Source organism: Psittacula echo (genome assembly GCF_963264785.1).
Source record: "Psittacula echo genome assembly, chromosome: 1".
Classification (NCBI taxonomy): Eukaryota; Metazoa; Chordata; class Aves; order Psittaciformes; family Psittacidae; genus Psittacula; species Psittacula echo.
Window position 1 is genome coordinate 154492962 of NC_137735.1, and position 18108 is coordinate 154511069.

Sequence of the window (18108 nt, forward strand, 5' to 3'; positions counted from 1 at the left end):
GCACAAGGAAGAGGACTTCTTACAAGGGCATATAGCGATAGCACAAGGGGGAATGGCTTGAAACTGATAGAGGGGAGATTTAGATTAGATATTAGGAAGAAATTCTTCACAAGGAGGGTGGTGAGACACTGGAATATGTTGCCCCAAGAAGCTGTACATGCCCCATCCCTGGAAGTGTTCAAGGCCAGGTTGGACGGGGCTTTGAGCAGCCTGGTCTAGTGGAAGGTGTCCTTGCCCATGGCAGGGGGTTGGAACAAGAGGATCTTTAAGGTCCCTTCCAAAGCAAACAATTCTGTGACTCTATGAAATACGTATAAACTAAAGAAATTATCTGACACTCATTTTTGCAACTCTGTTTATGTTACTGTGTAATCCTTACCAGTAAGGTTATCTTAGTTACCAGTAAGGATTGTTATCCTTACTAATCCCATTCTTCAGAATCTTGGTAAGGAAGTCCTATGGAAGCAGGATATTGTCCCCATCTTCTTTAGGTCTGGACTGATTTAATCTGAAGTCTTTTTCTCTGTGGACGGTAGCACTATTATAACTGCCTATTAGTGTGCCATGTCCTTCATTAAATTTGAAGCCCTTCATTTTGCATTGAAATGGAATTAAATATTCATCTACTGACTCTGGTACTCATACACATTTTTTCTACTTGGGATATTTTTAATGGGATATAGTAAGCATGTTCTCTACAGTCACCTGTGAAGATGTGTTCATTAGGTGCCAGTGCCTGTGTGTAAGAAAAATTTAGGAAATGGGTTTAAATGTCTACTCAGTGATGTGCAAATGTATCAATAACAGCTTCTGACACAATTTCTAGGATAGCTTTTTTCCATGAGAGCTCAGAGTGAATCAAGCACATGCAAATCTTATCAGTTACTCAACTGTCTGGGTTTATTTGCTGTTACTAGCTCCTGTTGCAAACCTTGCCAGGAAAAAATGTCTTTTAAGTGCTGTTGGAGTGCGTTCATTAACTTACGTTCAATATAATACACTTTGGGTATTCTATTATATTTTTCTGCTGTCAATCTTTTGTATTAATGCCTCATGACATGAAAGGGAAAAATGAACATACTCCTGTGTCTTCTTGTTAATCACTTAAAATAATGGTACAGTGAAGGTGTGACAAGATATCTCATGTTTATATGGGCAAGTTTGTTTTTACCATTGCTGTAATAAAAAGGTGAAAGTTCTACCAGAATTCCACTTGTTTTTCTATTGTTCCAATGTTTTACTCTGATGAATTTCAGTCCTCAGCATTTCAGAGGTTTCTGTTTCCTTATGGAACCAGTTACTCTGATTACAGAATTCAGACAATGAACTTCCAAAACTGGAACTCAAATTTGTTCTGAAAGTTGCTAAAAAAGGCACAACATCTCAGGGTCTGGTAATAAAGAATACTTCTTTTACATATGCCTATTTCTAGGCAAACAGAAGTGCACTGTTATTCAGGAAAGAAAACAAAAGCAGCAGACCATGATTCCACTGTGTGTCTAGCAAGCATGACAACTAGACTAGTCTTGGGTATTTTTCAACAGGAACACCTCAGGATTAGAAGAGCTGTCTTGCTGCAGTTTTAATCCTCGACAGTTGGAAGGAAAGTGGGACATAACTAACTCTGTATGTGTCACACTGGAGCACAGAATTGCAACCATTAAAATCATGGATTTGGATCTCGCTGAAGCACATTCTTCCTTATAGCACATGCCTCACATAACCTCTGGCACATTCAACGAAGGGTGTGAAAGTGATCTCGCCCAGGTTGGCAGTACAAACTAATATAGCCCTCTAAAGAATGTAAAGCCACATACTTCACTCTCTCTTCGCTTTAACACCATTTCTGAGATCCACACATACTGTGGTAAGTGATACAATAACAAGGTGTTGATGATTTAGCTAAAGACATTTGTGGGAAAGGTATGCTCAACTTACGTTCAGACAAAGTCTCCAACTGTGTTAACAGCATTTTCTTGTGAGCCACATAGCATATGAATGGTAGGACTTTGAACTGAGAGCTTAAATATAGTTTGAAGTTCTGGACAAAGATCAAATACAAAAGCACATTGCATTTAAAGTGCAAGGCTTTAGATTGACAGTTTAAAATGTGAAGTCCTCATATCTGGACACGTTTCATGGCTTTGCTACGGATTTCTTGAGTGAAGCTAAGCAAGTCATTTAAAACATGATGTGTTACAGTGTTTTGATCTCTGAAATGAGGATAATGATGACTTCATCAGGAAAGTTGTGATAATTAATATTTCACTGAAGCATTTTGAAATCCCTGGATGGAACTTGATATCTAAATACGCAGTATTATTACTGTTGTAACCGGGTAATTTATTTACTCTCAGAGGATGCTATGGTTATAGTTTAGATACCACTTTATGTCTTAAGTCTTTGTTTACAGTGTTTTTTCTTGATTTTCTTGGTCTACAAACTTACCTATCTCCCTCAATGCAGAATTTTGAAGGAAAGCCATTCAGCTGTTATCAGAATATTTAAAAAAAACTATTTCTTTCAGCTGTTAGAGAAATTGAGCAGGAGTATTTGGCACTTGGCTTCTAGTATGCATGTACGGTAATACCCACCATGAACTGCTGCTTTGTTAAAAATAGTTTAAGATCCAAATTCAGTTATCTATTTCATAAAGGAGAAGTATATTCTCCTTCCCAAAGGGGATGGAAAATATAACACACACATACATACATTTGGATAACTAAAAATACATGGGCACATGCTATGGGAATATATCAAAAAACTTAAGGGTAACAGTGAAATAAATAAGGTACGAATAAGACATGTTAAACCTTTATACAGTGGATTCCAAACTACACCTCTTGTGAGAGCCAGCAGTCCTAAATCTTGATCCTTTGGCTGCTTTGCTCCAGCCCATCCACAGGATGTTCTTATCTTAGGATTTTCTTCAGAGGGCAAGTATCTCTCAGTCTATGGATGTCTTGGAACTATACTATATTTGCTCCAACTTTCTAGAAGTGGAAAAGAAGCACGGTTAGAGCAGGGCTGTGATATGGCATCCTTAAATGATGCCTTTGCAAGCACCAACAACGTTGCCCAACGCACAACTGTTCTGAGTCTCTTCCAGGTTGTATCCAGGGCCAAGCATTCCCCCACAGCCTTAGCCTTGTGAAGCTGCAAGAGGAGTGTCTAATTACTTTGGCACTCATGCCCTTGTCTTTTTTGTAGAGTAGCTTAGCTGCACCAGAAAGTCTGGTTTCCACAAACTGTTGTCTAGAACTGAGGATAACATTGTCTGTGGTTCCAGTCCTAAAACACGGAGAATTGTATCTATTGCCACTGACACAGGTGACCACTGGTTTTCCCCAGTTAAATCACTAAGATTATAATGGTTTATCTAGCTGGAACCTAAGCAAATGAGTTCAAAACTATTCTTCACCCTGTTGCTGACCTTACATATTCAATTTATTTTTAGTAATCAAAGACGTCCAGTCCAACTTTTGTCTACATGAAATCAGTGTGAGTACAGCTCATAATTTTTCTGTTAAAACGTTACTACAGAGAAATCCAGTGTGTTTACTGCCCAAGTATTGCTGAATGTGACTGCTGTAAACCAGACAAGATTTACATGCTGGCAGGTGAAGTTTGGGCTGCAAATTCTAACACTGAATTCGGCCGGAAGTCTAATTCCCAGTTGTATAGACAAAGATAAATGTGCTTCTGTAACTTGCATGTTTTAAGGGCTGGATATTTTCAAATAAGGATGTTTTTAACATGGGAAAAAAAAAGAAAAAGAATTCTTGGCTTGTGTTCACAAGTTGGTCCCACATTACAAGTTATAATAACCTAAGTTTGCTCACTAGCATGGTCTTTTGTTCATATGTCTTACATTTACTCTATTGCTTTGGAAAGGCCTTAGCAGGGGAAGGTCAATCTCAGCAGTCAGGCTGAGTACTGACGCTTGATGTATGTGGCTTTTCAGTGTCTAGATCTTGACAGATCATCTCAGTCTCCTGGTCCATGGAGATAAAAAAGAGACAGGTCTGGCTTTTATGTCCTCTCATAAGAAGTGAGAAAGAACCAGCTGGCACATGTTTAAGAATACACAGACAGCCTTGTCTTTTTTTTTTTTTTGGTTGTTGTTTTCCTAAAGCATCTGTTAGTATAAAGTTCCAAATATCAAATACTTCTTTAGTTACCTTTCAGTAATGTTAAGTATTTATGGTACATAGGACTTCTATGATCACTTAGAATTGAGCTTGTGCAAAGCGACATTTGCAGGATCCTGTTGTCTTTGTTCATAACTTTACCAGACTTTGGGTTGATTATATTTGAAAATATTATTGCATGATATTGTAGTCATCTCTGATAATAGATTGTAAAAATAGTAAGTTGTTTTCTACCTGCGGCAAAAATGCTGCTTATAAAAAGAAAATGTTTCTTGAAACAAAGACATCGTACATGGACTGGCCTTGGCATTCTCCCAGATTTTGGCAAATTATAAACCTCTGATAATTCAGACTGAACTAGAACCTTCCACAATTTACAAGCTAGATCCTCTATAGGTTTTCTCCAAATTGAATTTGCTTTATTCCCTTGCAGCTTCTATGCTGATCAGATTGCATATACACCATCCTCACTTTTCCTAAAAGGATACCCGATGACTTCTTCTGGGACTTGGTTTATTACAGTGCAAAATAATAACTTGGAAAATCTATCCTTTTTTTTTTTTTTTTTTAAACAGAAAAAAACCCAGCTCCGTTAGGAGTTGAAATGGGAATAATGGGAATGCCTCTAAGGAGTTCTCTCCTCTCTAGTCCTGTTTTCTACTCCACTTGGCTGTGCAAACCCCAGGCAGGCTGGTGTGGGGTACCACCATTTAGGTCTGCTTGCAGCAAGCAGTGGTTGGCTCAGTATTTATCCAGTAAACTGGATTCAATCAAGTTAAATAGTTATATCCTCCATCACTTCCATTCAACTTTGCTTCACAGTGCTAACAGGCTTTGAGCTGTCTTTGACTTTGATCCAGGAGAACAGGGGAAAAAGGTAAGGAAAAAGGATCACAATAAAGCATATTCCACTAATTAAATGCTTAACCACATTAAAAAAGCAGACTACTTGCAATGAATGATGTTGTACATTTATCTTGATATTTTTTAACACTACTAGATGTTCATTAAAACTAGCTTTAGTATACTTGGTGGTCATAAGTTAAAAAATGAGGTTGTATAATTTGTATAATTTAATCTTTCCTACAGCACTGCAAGTAATTAATTTTGTCTTACATTTGTCTGACATTTATTGTCAATCAAAATGACAACAAACAGCTCTTTTTCAGTAAGAGATATACTTTAATATCAACTTTTAGCAGCTTTGGAAGCACGTTTTAAGGAAGTGTAAAGATGTTCTGGCATTTCTTCAGGGTACTTTATTTCTTCTTGACAGCGTTTTATTTTACAGAAGTGTAAAAGAAGTGTCAGGTTATTGTGTATGTAATCATGGCTAATTTTTAACTTCAAAAACTCCTCTGTGATCTTAAAAGCTTTTCATTTGTTCATAGGCACAGGTTTGTACAAGCCCTGTGCAACATCTGTGTAATAATATAAATTATAAATAACTTTTAATATAATATTAATATTATATTAATAATATTAATATTAATTATTTTAATAATTTACTAATAATTTTAATATTAATAATATTAATAATTATATTAATATAATATTAATTATAAATAACGAATAGCTGTAGTAGTAGAGCTGAGTAGCTCTCTCACCCAAATGTTTAATTACGTTTGAAAAGTGGCTGAAGTTCTTATGCGACTTTGACATATATGAGCACCACCATCACAGACATTCACAGTTTGAACGTGGCACTCCAAGGTGCTGGGCTTTCACGGAAAAATGGGGCATCCCTGAATCCAACTGAGGTTGCTGGGTTTCAAGGTGAGCAGCATCTCAGAAGACACGGACAGTGATTTGTTGAATTGGGAATATCTGGCAACTCGTAAGTCTGTGGCAAATCTCTCATATGCTTTGGTGTGCTAGGAATTTTGGGTCATAGTGCTCAAATACTTAGCTGACACTTCAATGATATTAGAAATCAATCAAATAGAAAAACATAATTGTTTGGGCCTTTGTTCCCAAACACACGTTCTCCATTATCCCAACATTGTTTCATGAAAAGGACTGTAACTGAGAACATCATGCACATCTTCACAGCTGAAACATATTGTAATGTTTATATATTTGCAAGTGTACCAAGTGATTTACATTTCATCCATTTCATCCAACACAAATAACTAAATAAGACTAAAATAAATCACATTCATCAGTAATATTTTTAACTTTTTAGTCAGTTTAATGGAATTTGAGGAAGCCAATAGATCTATTGAAAGTAGTTTAAAATTTGTTAAAATGTATTATTTTTTAAAATATATTAAACCACCAACTTTTAGAAAGAGCTATAAATTTCTGGTCCTTCAAAAAAATCTTGAAGTAATAAACCTTTTCCTCTGTATTTAATATTTTAGCCAGAAGAATGTCTTTAAATGCTTCTTGATGTACCATTTTAAGAACTACATATAGTATGCAATTCTTAAAAATTAAAATATATTTAAAAATCAAATATAATTCTAATGCTCAATTTAATATCTTTGTAAGAATCTGAAAGACTTCCATTTTTCAAGATTTATAGTAGACAAAAAATAGAGTTAAATTTAAACAATGATCAAAATTTCTTGCTTTGGTGAAACTACACCTGCTTTTGTTAACTGGTAAATTTGATACTATTTGTGTCCATGCAAAAATACACTATTAACTCTGAAAAACACATGAGAGCTTTTAGGATTCTTTCACACTTAATCAGTCCTGTGGTCCCTCATGTTAGTTGCAGAACTGCTGCTGATGTCACCAGGAGCAGCATTGGCCCCATCAAGTTCCTACTTGTGCTGCTGGATCTGTCCCACCACGGAGAGTCTAGAGCAAGGGTGAGGCTCACAGTAACACCTATTTATAGCTGCTGCTTGCTCTGGGAAGCACAATCAGAGAGTAAAACGGGATATGTCTGTCCAGTTAAGTGAACAGCAACCCTTAGAGGAGACTAACAGCAAGCACCGCCTGGGCTGTTGAGAGAGGAATGCAGTGCCTGAGTCTCTAGCAGGCCACCCAAAATGAGGCAGGGGCTCCTTACAGTCCTCCCCCACTGCCTTCTCTCATAGGAGCCACTCGCAGCTTCACATTAAATCAGGTTTGCTTTTGGATTGTTTAGTGTACAGCAGTTTTTGCTAGAGAAGTTTGATTTCTGACATTCATTGTTCATCTCCTCTTATTAAAGTGCTTTTCAGCATACCCTAACAGGAGCAGACTTGACCTGCAGGTCAGATTTTGATACAGCTAAGCCACTCTCAAAAGTTATAACAATCAAGATAATCTCCCTCCCTGCACTAAAAAATGCTAGATAAAAGTAGATATTAATAAAGCAGCTGTTTAATGTCAATATTTGGTAATAATAAGCTGTTTCCTCTGCATTTCTATTTTATACGGTGTAGCTCTCTTTAGTGATTGAAAGCCTACAATTAAAAAAAAACCTTGCACTGATGCAGGAAAAGGTATTTATTCACACTACACAAAGACCATCTCATTAATATTTCTGCTGTAAGATGCTAAGAAGACTCTGTTGTCATTGCAGTATGAGTTCTGCAGAGTATCTGAGGGAAACATAAGGCATGTTCTTTAATTGTGCTGTGAGTCATGACTGTATACACCACCTAAATCAGACTCGATTAAACAGCATATGCCCTTCTGGCTGGATCCCAAAGCTGTTGCTCACTGTTACTGCTTTTATTTGGCCCTACAGCTTAGTGTCTGCAGTGGCAGGAGGAGTGTGCCATACGGCATTTGTTCTGATTCCTGCTCTCCTTGGTGATTCCAATCTGGAGGTCCTCCAGCATAAGTGTTTGCCCCTTCCATTTGTGGGCTTATAGGGGAATATATGAGAGGCGAACAGAGAGTCCTTGGGTTTGGCATGACTTGGCATCAGCTGCTCCCAGAACAAACAGTTGCATGTCACTCCTCTATCTTGGTATCTAAGGAGAGAGCTGTCAAAATGCCAGCAGGATTTTTTCAGGGCAAAAATACCTCTGACTATGTTCTTAGATGAGTGCTCATAGCTGCTTCCGTTTGCACAAAGAATTTCACCATGAAAAGCTTACCTTTCTGCATATTTGCCAGCAGCAAATTGAGTAAGTTCCAAATAAGAAGAAAGTCCACTAATCAGTTTCCAGTACCTGAAAATCTGGAAAGAAATGTTTGCTTCATTGAGCCTGCTCTGCTTTCTAATAAGGGCGAAGAAGAATAATCCTGTGGTCCTGCCTGGCTTTCTGTCCTCTTGTCTCTGATGTGGATGGCCAGTGGCTCTGTGCCTGTTCTTCACCTTCTCCTTGGTGTCAATACACTTATCGGGATTCTGGCAGGTCACTGGGCTAACCACTGTGAGAAGGTGATCTTCTCTCTAATCTCCTGCCAGGCTATTTTCTTGACAAGAATCCATGTTGGATACATGACATTTGGTCTAGTTTTACTTTAAAACCTCTTGTAAAAGGACACCATTTTCTAGTTTTCTAACTTTAGGACAATTTCTTTTTGAATTTGAATCTGTCTGCTGCTACCTCCATCTTATGACGTATACGGCAAGTATAAGTATATCCACTTATATGGCAAGTGTAAAAACTGAGGTCCAGAGTATTTAACATGATAATGCTACCTAGTGGATACTCTAAGTTTAAAAAGAAATCTAACATAGTTTCATTTTTTCATATGTTTTGCATTTTATTTTATATTTCGATGCATTACAAAAACCTAAAACTTTCTGATACAAAAATGGATATACTGTTTGTGGTGAATATAACTTGTTAGTGTATCGCCAGAAGCATTTTCATAAACCGGAAGATTTAATAACAGAAGATGGAAAACTAGAGGGAATAAGTTCAGCAAAGCTGAAACAACAAGCTCCATAATACTATACTGATAGGACCATCTTCTATATGTGTGATGAACAGTTCGGATTGTTAATTACTAAACCATGAGAGGTCTTCTTAATATATTCACATTTAGTATGTCGAGAAGGGAATGTACCTGTTGCCGGTAGGCTTTTTCCTGTGGTTATAGAGATTGAATTCTAGCTATTTTATCACTTATTCAAACGAATGACCCAAGTAAGGCAGATACCTGATTGTCTAACAGTCAAGTCACAGCCAGTCTTTGCAGCTATTAGTTTTACTCTCTAAGACACTGTAATAAAGTTACAGATATCTATACACAGATATTCTATTTAAGTGTCTGTCTGCAAGATTTTACATGTCTGCCTATAAACGAGAATGAAGAGATATCAGACAAAGCTGGCTGAGTTCACTAGGCATATACAGTACAATTCACACAAATGTTTGGTCCTGGGTGTTCTCTAAATGTGGAAAGGCATAATTATTTTCCAAACAGGAGTAAGATACAGTAATAATAGTAGTGTTATGCAAGCAACATGGTTTAATTTCCAGTCCCAGATAGATAATGTGCTTACCATATTTCTGAGTGAGTCTTTTACTACGCCTGAAGTATTATATAATGCATTACTGAGTGCAGACAAGAGCATATTGTTAGGGTATTCAGTAGCGCAAGCTATGTGTGTCCAAGTAGACTGCTAAAATCCGTAGGAAAAGTTTCCATCTATTAGCAAAAATTATCTTTTAGCAACTAGGGAACATAATTCTCCCTTGCATGTTTCTGAGCAAATTGAAAGCAATGTGTTTCAAAATCCGGAAGACTGTATCTAATGGCCACATTTATGAGTTAAAACCCCATCTAATACTAAGCATAGCGTACAGCCTTGACTCAGTGACAAGAACAATGTGTATATGTACATTGTTAAAAACCAAAGAGTACGTTTACCAGCAAGATCCTTTAGAAACAGAAGTTTAAAGGAACTTCAATATTGAAAACAAAGTTGTTTGTTTGTTCGGGTTTTTTAGAAAATGCATTACATATAAGGAACTCTTACAGCTTTATCATCTACTGCATTTTGTAAATCTGTTTCTCTGTGGGAGTATGTACTGAATAAATCCCAGCAAATTAACTGCTAGAAAGGAGAAAAAAATCATAAACTCTATAAATGAAAATGTTGTTCTGAAATGGAGAAGAGCAGAGCACGTGGCATTACTTCGTCAAAGAAATATGATTGCATACTTTAAAGTAACATTTTCTTATTGCAGTGCATGGACAGCAACACATGTAAGAGTGTAACCAGCATGGTCATTCGTGACAATCTGAGAGCAGAGAAATCTGGAGGCACAGACTGCACACACAGATCTACCAAGTCTGATGAGAGAAGGATCACAGGGTAATGGATGTTTGACAGTATCTTTACACTCATTTTAAAGAGCAAATTATAGAGTGAGTGTTAAAAAACAATCCTAAGGAAAGTAAGCAAACAACTCTGATGTGTATATAACGTTCTGAATTATGACGGGGCCCTCACTTATTTTTGAGTCACCATAACTAGTTAAATCATTTGTGATTCAGTAAAAGTTGTCACTCAGTAAAATGCGTCACTCAGTAAAATGCATGTTAAGGAGGAATTGTGTTTTTCTGTATTTAGTGTTAATCTTTCTGATGAGGCTGATTATTCTTTTATGAAAAGCCTGACTGATGCCACCACCTGCTAACTTGGGATGATTGTATCAGATTATTTCCTACTACCACCTGCTCTAGGGAATAGAGCTGGAATTTAGCTGACGTTTTCACATACTGGTGACAAGACTGCAACCATTTCTGTAACCTGTATTTTAATCTAGGGGTTTCCCTGGGAATATTCTGCTAATTTTAGCTAGCTCAAAGTGCTGCAATTACAAATTAAAGAATTCAGAAACTGATGACTCAGGATTTAAGAATGATGCTTTCCTTACTCATAATTTAGTTTGGTTCCCTACCAAATCCAAATACTAAATTTACTTTAGATTTTTTTTTTTTACTCAATTTGTAGTTGTTTTATATAGGGTTAACTGGCAAGAAGATGCCACGCCATGAAGGATGGCATAATATCGTAATAATAAAATCTCATTATGTATAAATTAGGATGTAGACTGTTTCTTCTGGAAACATAAACAGGCAGGCATTCAGAACTCACTGTAACTACTATTTCTGCCTGAACAGTTTCACAGAAAGGCAAACGTCACAGAGCCACGTGTAATTTGTCCCTGTGAGCGCTGATTTAATGTGGGGAGTCTTAAAGAATGGCTAGTTTCCAGGTAACTCCCTATATACAATTCTCTGTAGTTCCATGCTTTGCAGCAGCAGTTTTCAGGAGTCTACATTTCCCCGTAAGAGGACCGCATGCTATATAAGTCCCTCTCAGGCCTCTAGGTAATTCTGTGATTAAGGAACAGTCTTATAATTTTAGTAAGTATTGAATAAAAGTGCTTATTATTGTCTTGAAATGTAATGAAAAAAGCTTATCATTATGCATGTGTGGGAGACTAATGTTAAAATTACAGTGGGACTAAAGGTTTCTCATTCTTTGGTAAGAAATTCATTGAGTACAGAAGCTTAATACTTATGTGATTTTAGAAATGAAAATGTTTAGAAGAAGAAGGGAAATGAAAATGTTTATAAGAAAAAGGAATGAAAGCACACATACCCTCTAAATACTGGTTTTAGCCAAATGCGTCCCTTGCTGGAAGTGGCTTTATAAGTCTTACATGAAGTGTAATAGTGGCATCTCTTGCGAAATCTGTTTTTGAAGTGCTGATGGAAGAATCCTTGTACTTCTATATCAGACTCCCAGAACTTACAAATTTAGTACACTTGGTGACCCGTCCATTCAGCAGTCTTCTCTTCAATTCTGTTCAGGATCATAAATATTCAAGGCATGTATTTTGGGACCTGCTTGGTGCTATATAGAGTTGTTACCTTTTTGTTCAGTGCCTGAACCAATTTTTTATTTTAGTTCCTGTGTTCAGACTGAACCTAAATTTTTCCCCCCCCCCAAAGTTCTTGACCATTGAATGTAAAAGAGAGAACTGGGAAAGCTTCCACCTTCAAGCTATTTCTTTCAAGCTGCCAAAAATAAAGCATATGAAATTACTCCAGTGAGAAGAAAAAAGTTCTGACCAGCAAACCCATTTCAGAGACCTCAACAAGAATGATGTAGGATCTTGTGGTTTATTTTCTGTTGCCACCTTACTGAGATGAAACCATGCAACAGAAAGCTGATCTAACTGTGATACTGTAACAGATTTTCCACCAGAGATATGGAAAGTATGTAATATACAATGGAACACCATCAAGAAAGCACGCCCAGCTTACTCTACCAAAGAGTTAATGGAAACACAAGATTAAATCTTTTTTGGAAGAAATAGGATTAAACATGGGTTTTTCCCCTGTAAAAATTGGGGAATTTGGTAACTTCTGGCTGGGATAAAACAACTCCCCTCCTTCACTAGTTTTGCAAATCTAAAACTAAATTCAGCCCAAATGAACTATTAAATTTTATTTCTAAATATAACAATTTATCTGTATTCCCTGAAGATGTAATCAGTTAGTTCAGTTAGGGCACCACTGCTTTCTGCAAGGTCAGCATTTACAATCTGGCTATCAGGAGATAATCTTTCAGATTTAAGAAAGACGGACATGCAACATCCCAAGGCCTTACAGAATAATGGATTCAAAAACAGATTGAAAATATAACTGAAATGGGTTTTCCACCCATAACTTTGAATGTTGATCTTATTTGTGCCTGGTGCAATAAACACAGTTCCTTACATAAATCTTTTGCTTTGCTATGGAAGCCCTCATCCATCCTTTGTCTTGGTGGTCAGTTTGGTATTTTTCTGGTGAACCTCCCAGCTGGGAAAAGCAGTGTATGAAGGAAGATTAAAAAAATTGTGCATTTAAAAAAAACCCAGAATTAAGGTGGTAGCTTCTGGCATGTGAATTCAGTCATTATCAGCTGGCAGAGAGCTGGCAACTCTTTCTCTAGAAGTTTTCTTGAAAGACATGAAGCATACACTCTCTCCAGTAATAGGCTGCTAATGCTATACACAATTGCACTCTCCTTTTGCCTTCAGCAATCGCATATTCAGAGTTAGGAATTCTAATATATGAATGGTGTTCTAATAAGGAATGAGAATATCTTGTGCAGTGAGATACTACAAAGATCCATGAATGCGTGATGTTCCCACATTTGCATAATATGACTATAATGTGAGAACAGTGAAATTAGTGCAAAACCAGCTCACATTTCCCCTGAAACACTACACTGATATATGAGGATGCCTCGTGATGCTCTGTGTTGTGCTCTAAGTCAGTTTTTTTATTATGCTATACAGCCACACTTGGCGCAGTGAATGAAGTTCGGATACCTCTGTATCCTTGCAGTTTTTGTGCAGCTCATGCGTATGGACATAAATTTTAATACAAATTTCTGGTTTTGAGGAGTTTAATTCCTGCTAGAGCGAGCATTCCTAAATGGTGCAGGATGCCAGTGGGTAAGCACAGATTTGAATTATCAAAATTAGGAACAATTCACTTGCTGTTAACAATTTGATGCTCACATTTTATGACTTTGGTTTTTGTCTTGGAATGATAAATTTATATTCTCTTGTGGGCTAATTTTAGGGGACTACGCAGAGTGGGACTCTGGAAAAGGCTGGTAGCTAGGAGAGTGCTATGTGAGCCAAATTATCCCTGGCATAACTGACAGGGTTGATATGAGAGATGAATTGGGCCCTATGTCTCTTTACTGAAGGGAATACTTTCTCTTGAGCCAAAGTAACAGCTGCAGTGTGCTTGTGACTTAAAAAAAAAAGCTTGCTTTTTTTGGCAGAGTGCACATGCGTTTGTCTACACAGTACAGTAATTCTTATTTTTCTGAATGATTTGTATGGCTTCACTTGTACATCTCAGGTCAGAGTGTTTTTTCCTTATGCACTCTTCTCTAAGAGTATGTGGTGACCTACGCTTGCCTCCCCTTGAAGGCTGAAATTCGCCTGGCTGATACAACAGGTGCACTGTGCTGATGGAGCCCAAAGACAGGGTGAAGTTCAGAGCAGGATTCTTGCCCCATGGTTAGTAGAAAGCACAGAGCAATCTGCCAGCTTCTGTTCTAGGACACTGAGCCCTGTTATGTGTGTCCATGGTGCTTGCACAACACTGGGTGCAATACCTTGTAGCTGGCACATGCCCCCTCGCTTTTCTTCCCAGGGGATTTGTAATGATATTAAAGTGCCTGTCTTCTCTTATAAAACATAGAAATCATTATAATCAACCATAAGCTTCTTAAATTAGTAGCTATGACTGCCTGGCATATATTTACTTGTTTGCAAGTAATACTTTTTCCCAGTAAGTTAGTTTTTATAGACAATACTGCAAAATTATTCATATCTAAGATAATGCACGATCTCAATAAGAACTAAAGGAAGCAAGTTCCAATTACATGGCATGGTATGCAGTGCCTTCCAGCCTCTATGTAAACCTGTATTTCATCAGATAAAACTTGGCACAGGACTTCATGTTAAATAATATAAAAGTAATGAACTTTCAGTTACCTTTGATTAATGAAGAGTAAATGCACAGACATTAAGCCTAGAATAAGCCAGCATTGTCCAAAAACTATTACAGTGTGAATACAAGCAGTAGCATAAATGTATGCATACTGCTGGAAAAAAAACCCGAACAGCACTTGTCTTTTTTCAGAAGAGCTTTTAAATCAGCCTAAGAATTAAAAACATTATTACATCAAACAGTTGAATCAGTTTATAATAAGATTCAAAACACCTACAGATTTCTACTGTTTTCTATACAATTTCATTGATTTCGCTCCCCTTAATTTCTGTGGGCGTGTGGGTTGACCTACAGGATCACCCTGAATTGCTCCTTTGTGCCCTGATCCCCTCAGTATCCACACTGCACACACTGATGAGCTCCTGGGCTCCCCCCTGGAGCGATCAAACTGGTTGAAGTCCACTCCAGCTCCACCCAGCGGGGCTGGATGGGACCATGCCACATTTAAACTTCCTGGCTCACCTGAGAGCACCTCCCGCAGCATCTCTGCTGTCCTCACACCTTCACCTTTATGCACTACTCCAATGCTTATAGACCTTCCCATCCTGCTCTCAACACTAGAGAAGACCTTAGAACTGCGCTGTGTGCATTGTTTCTTTTTACCTCATACTTGACCAATGATAATTTTATTTTACATGCCTTTTATTTGGACCTACCCTATGATCATTTAGCTTCTATTTTACTCATGTCAGTGACAATACACTTATAATTCAGTGAAATATACATGCTGTCCTTGTGTACTGTGGGGGTTTCATGAGTAGATCTTCTCCTTCCCAGTAGCTCCTGGACCTGCAGCTGGGCTGCTAGGTGCACAGGCACTCTGGGAGGGGAGCAGAGGATCAGGCAGGATGGTGCTGGGCAAGGTGAAGGAGGAGAGAGCTAGGTAGGAGGATGGGGCAAACAGCATTGATCCTACGTCGGCTTTAAGTTATTTGAACTATGCCCGGAGTCCTTGCTGAAAGGCAGCCTCTGTGATAGTGTTTTGATGGATGATGCTGCTGACCCCAAGTTTCATGAGAAAAGCAAAGCTGCCTGCAGTGGCAGTGGCTGGGCAGGCAGGGACAGCCCAGCTGCCACTGCACAGGGAGTACTGATTCACCCGCATGCAGCGGTCCAGCCAGCCATCTCCCTCCAACAGGCCCGCTTCAGCAGCTGACTGCAGCTGGAGTTGTGCAGGAGGTATGGCAGGGCACAGATGGGAAGGGCCAGGGATAGGCTTTGAGCCAGGCCCATTGCAAGGCTCAGCATCTGGGCAAGGCCAGCCTGCTCCACACAACAGTAGAATTGATCAGTGGGGACCTGAGCTGCTCTTGATCTCGTGCCAGGGATCAGGTGCCTCCATGGTGTGCGCATATATGGTATAAATATAACCTTTGGGACTTCTCAGGATAAGCATCAGACAAGGTGATGAATAAGTGGCTGCAAACCAGGCAGATTTGTGAGGAGGGTTGTGTCCTGACAAGAACAGCAAATAAAGAGCCTGAAGGATTGATTTAAATTGTATTCCACAAGATAGTAAAATGCCAAGATAAAATAAAAGGCAGTAAAATATATACTTCCTATAGTCTTCTTTTCCAAATAAAATTTGTTAACATCCTAGTTTTTATAACAATTTCACTTACTTAAATGTTGCCTTTGCCTTTTCTGAGCAACTGACTTTTATACTGTTATTGTTTCCAACTTTTGTGATTTTCAGTCAAAACCACTTTATAAAAGACCACTTTAAAAAAATGGAGGCAAAACCATGTTAAAGGATTTAATAGCTAATCTGTGGTAGGTCATACTGAACCTAAGGAAGAAATTCATTAACTACTCAATGTGCATTTTTACACACCCTACTCTTTTATCTGGTAAGCCTTATCTACTGCAGCATGTTAAGTGTACAATGTAAATATTTGAATAATCATGACATAATTGCAATTCCATTTGTCCATGCAATCCTAGTGAAACCCTGAGGAAGGCTTCAGTGAGCACTGGCTTCAGGGAGCACAGAATACCCTTGTATTTCATTCACTTGCAAAGTAATTGGCACAACATTCTTCATTCCAAACATATCCGCTGAAAGAGATAAGTGAAAAGAATAAACAGTGTAAATAGATGGATTTAGTTCACTAATGTGGGAGGCATTTTGAAGGAAAACTGTTCAATAGTAAGCTTTAATGTCAATGGAGATTTAATGAAGTCAGAATGCATTACATCACTGAGGACTGCATTTGCAGATGTAAACCAGCACAGTTCCGCTGCCTTAGCTGAAGCTTTACCACTCTATGACTTCTAGACTTGAAAAATCTCATCAAATATTCCCAGTCGGGTTTCCTTTCTTCCCCTTCTGTTTCTTTGTAGCCTATTTTGTTCTGATTTTGCCCACTCTCTGTTCTTTCAATAGGTCTAATTATTTTCTTCTTCCTCATCACCTCGGTCTCTTTTAACTTTCTCCAGGAACCTTTTTTCCTTTGTTTCATAGAATCATAGAATAATCTGGGCTGGAAGGAACCTCTGGAGGTCATCTAGGCCAACCTCCTGCTCAAAGCAGGGTTAATTTCAAAGATAGTGCAGGTTGTTCAGTGCTTTCTTGTCCAGTTGGGTTTTGAGTATCTACAAGGATGGAGACTGAACAGTCTTTCTGTGTCCCTGTTCCAGTGCTCAGCCCCTCATTAGAAATTTTATTTTTAGCATTTCATTATGTATTTTTGCAGTTCTGCTCTTTTAAACAGCTTCCATAACTCTCCAGCTTAGTTTCAACCTTGCACCCTACTCCACACTTCTACCTCCTAAAGTTGTAGCAAAAATACTATTTCCATCCTTTCTGAATTTTTTGGTGTACTTACATTTCTTCATAACAGAAATACACCCTTTCCTTTGATATACAGGGTTATATTTACTCCTCACAAGATTCAAACTGATGCCATATGGGTAGAGGTGAGGTTGAATGACCATAGGTTATTGCCCAAAGCCATTCAGGTAATGTGAATACTACTAGAACTGGCTAAACCTCCTTGTTATTCTCCTTTGCTCCTGTACAGCTAACCATCTTGCATTTGAAAATCAGACTTGTTCCTAAAATCTGTAGAGCTTCAGTGGTTTCTGAAAGCATAGTGGCTGCTAAGTGTGAAAAGGTGTTTGATTTGAATGCCTGACATTGCTTGAATCCTGAGCTTCACATTTGTAAGTTTACTTTTTGTTTAGGGTGAAACTCTGAAAAAACAATTGAAGATACTGTCTCAGTTGGCACTGGATTTTGAGCGGTAGCCCCATGGCACTGCCAGGAGCTACTGGATTAACACTTTCAATCTACACAAATGTTGTCAATTTTAAATTGCTCTAAACAGTCAATCTTTAGACCATGAGTGTTTACTATGGAAGAGCTGGTGTTCCATTCTAACAAAGAATACAGGGAAAGTTAAGCCCATTAAAATCAGATTTAAGAAAAGTAATCTTATTGTTCTGAAAATATTCAAATTTTGAAGTAAATGTTGCCTTTTCTAAAATATTGGAAATACATAAATGTATACACAAA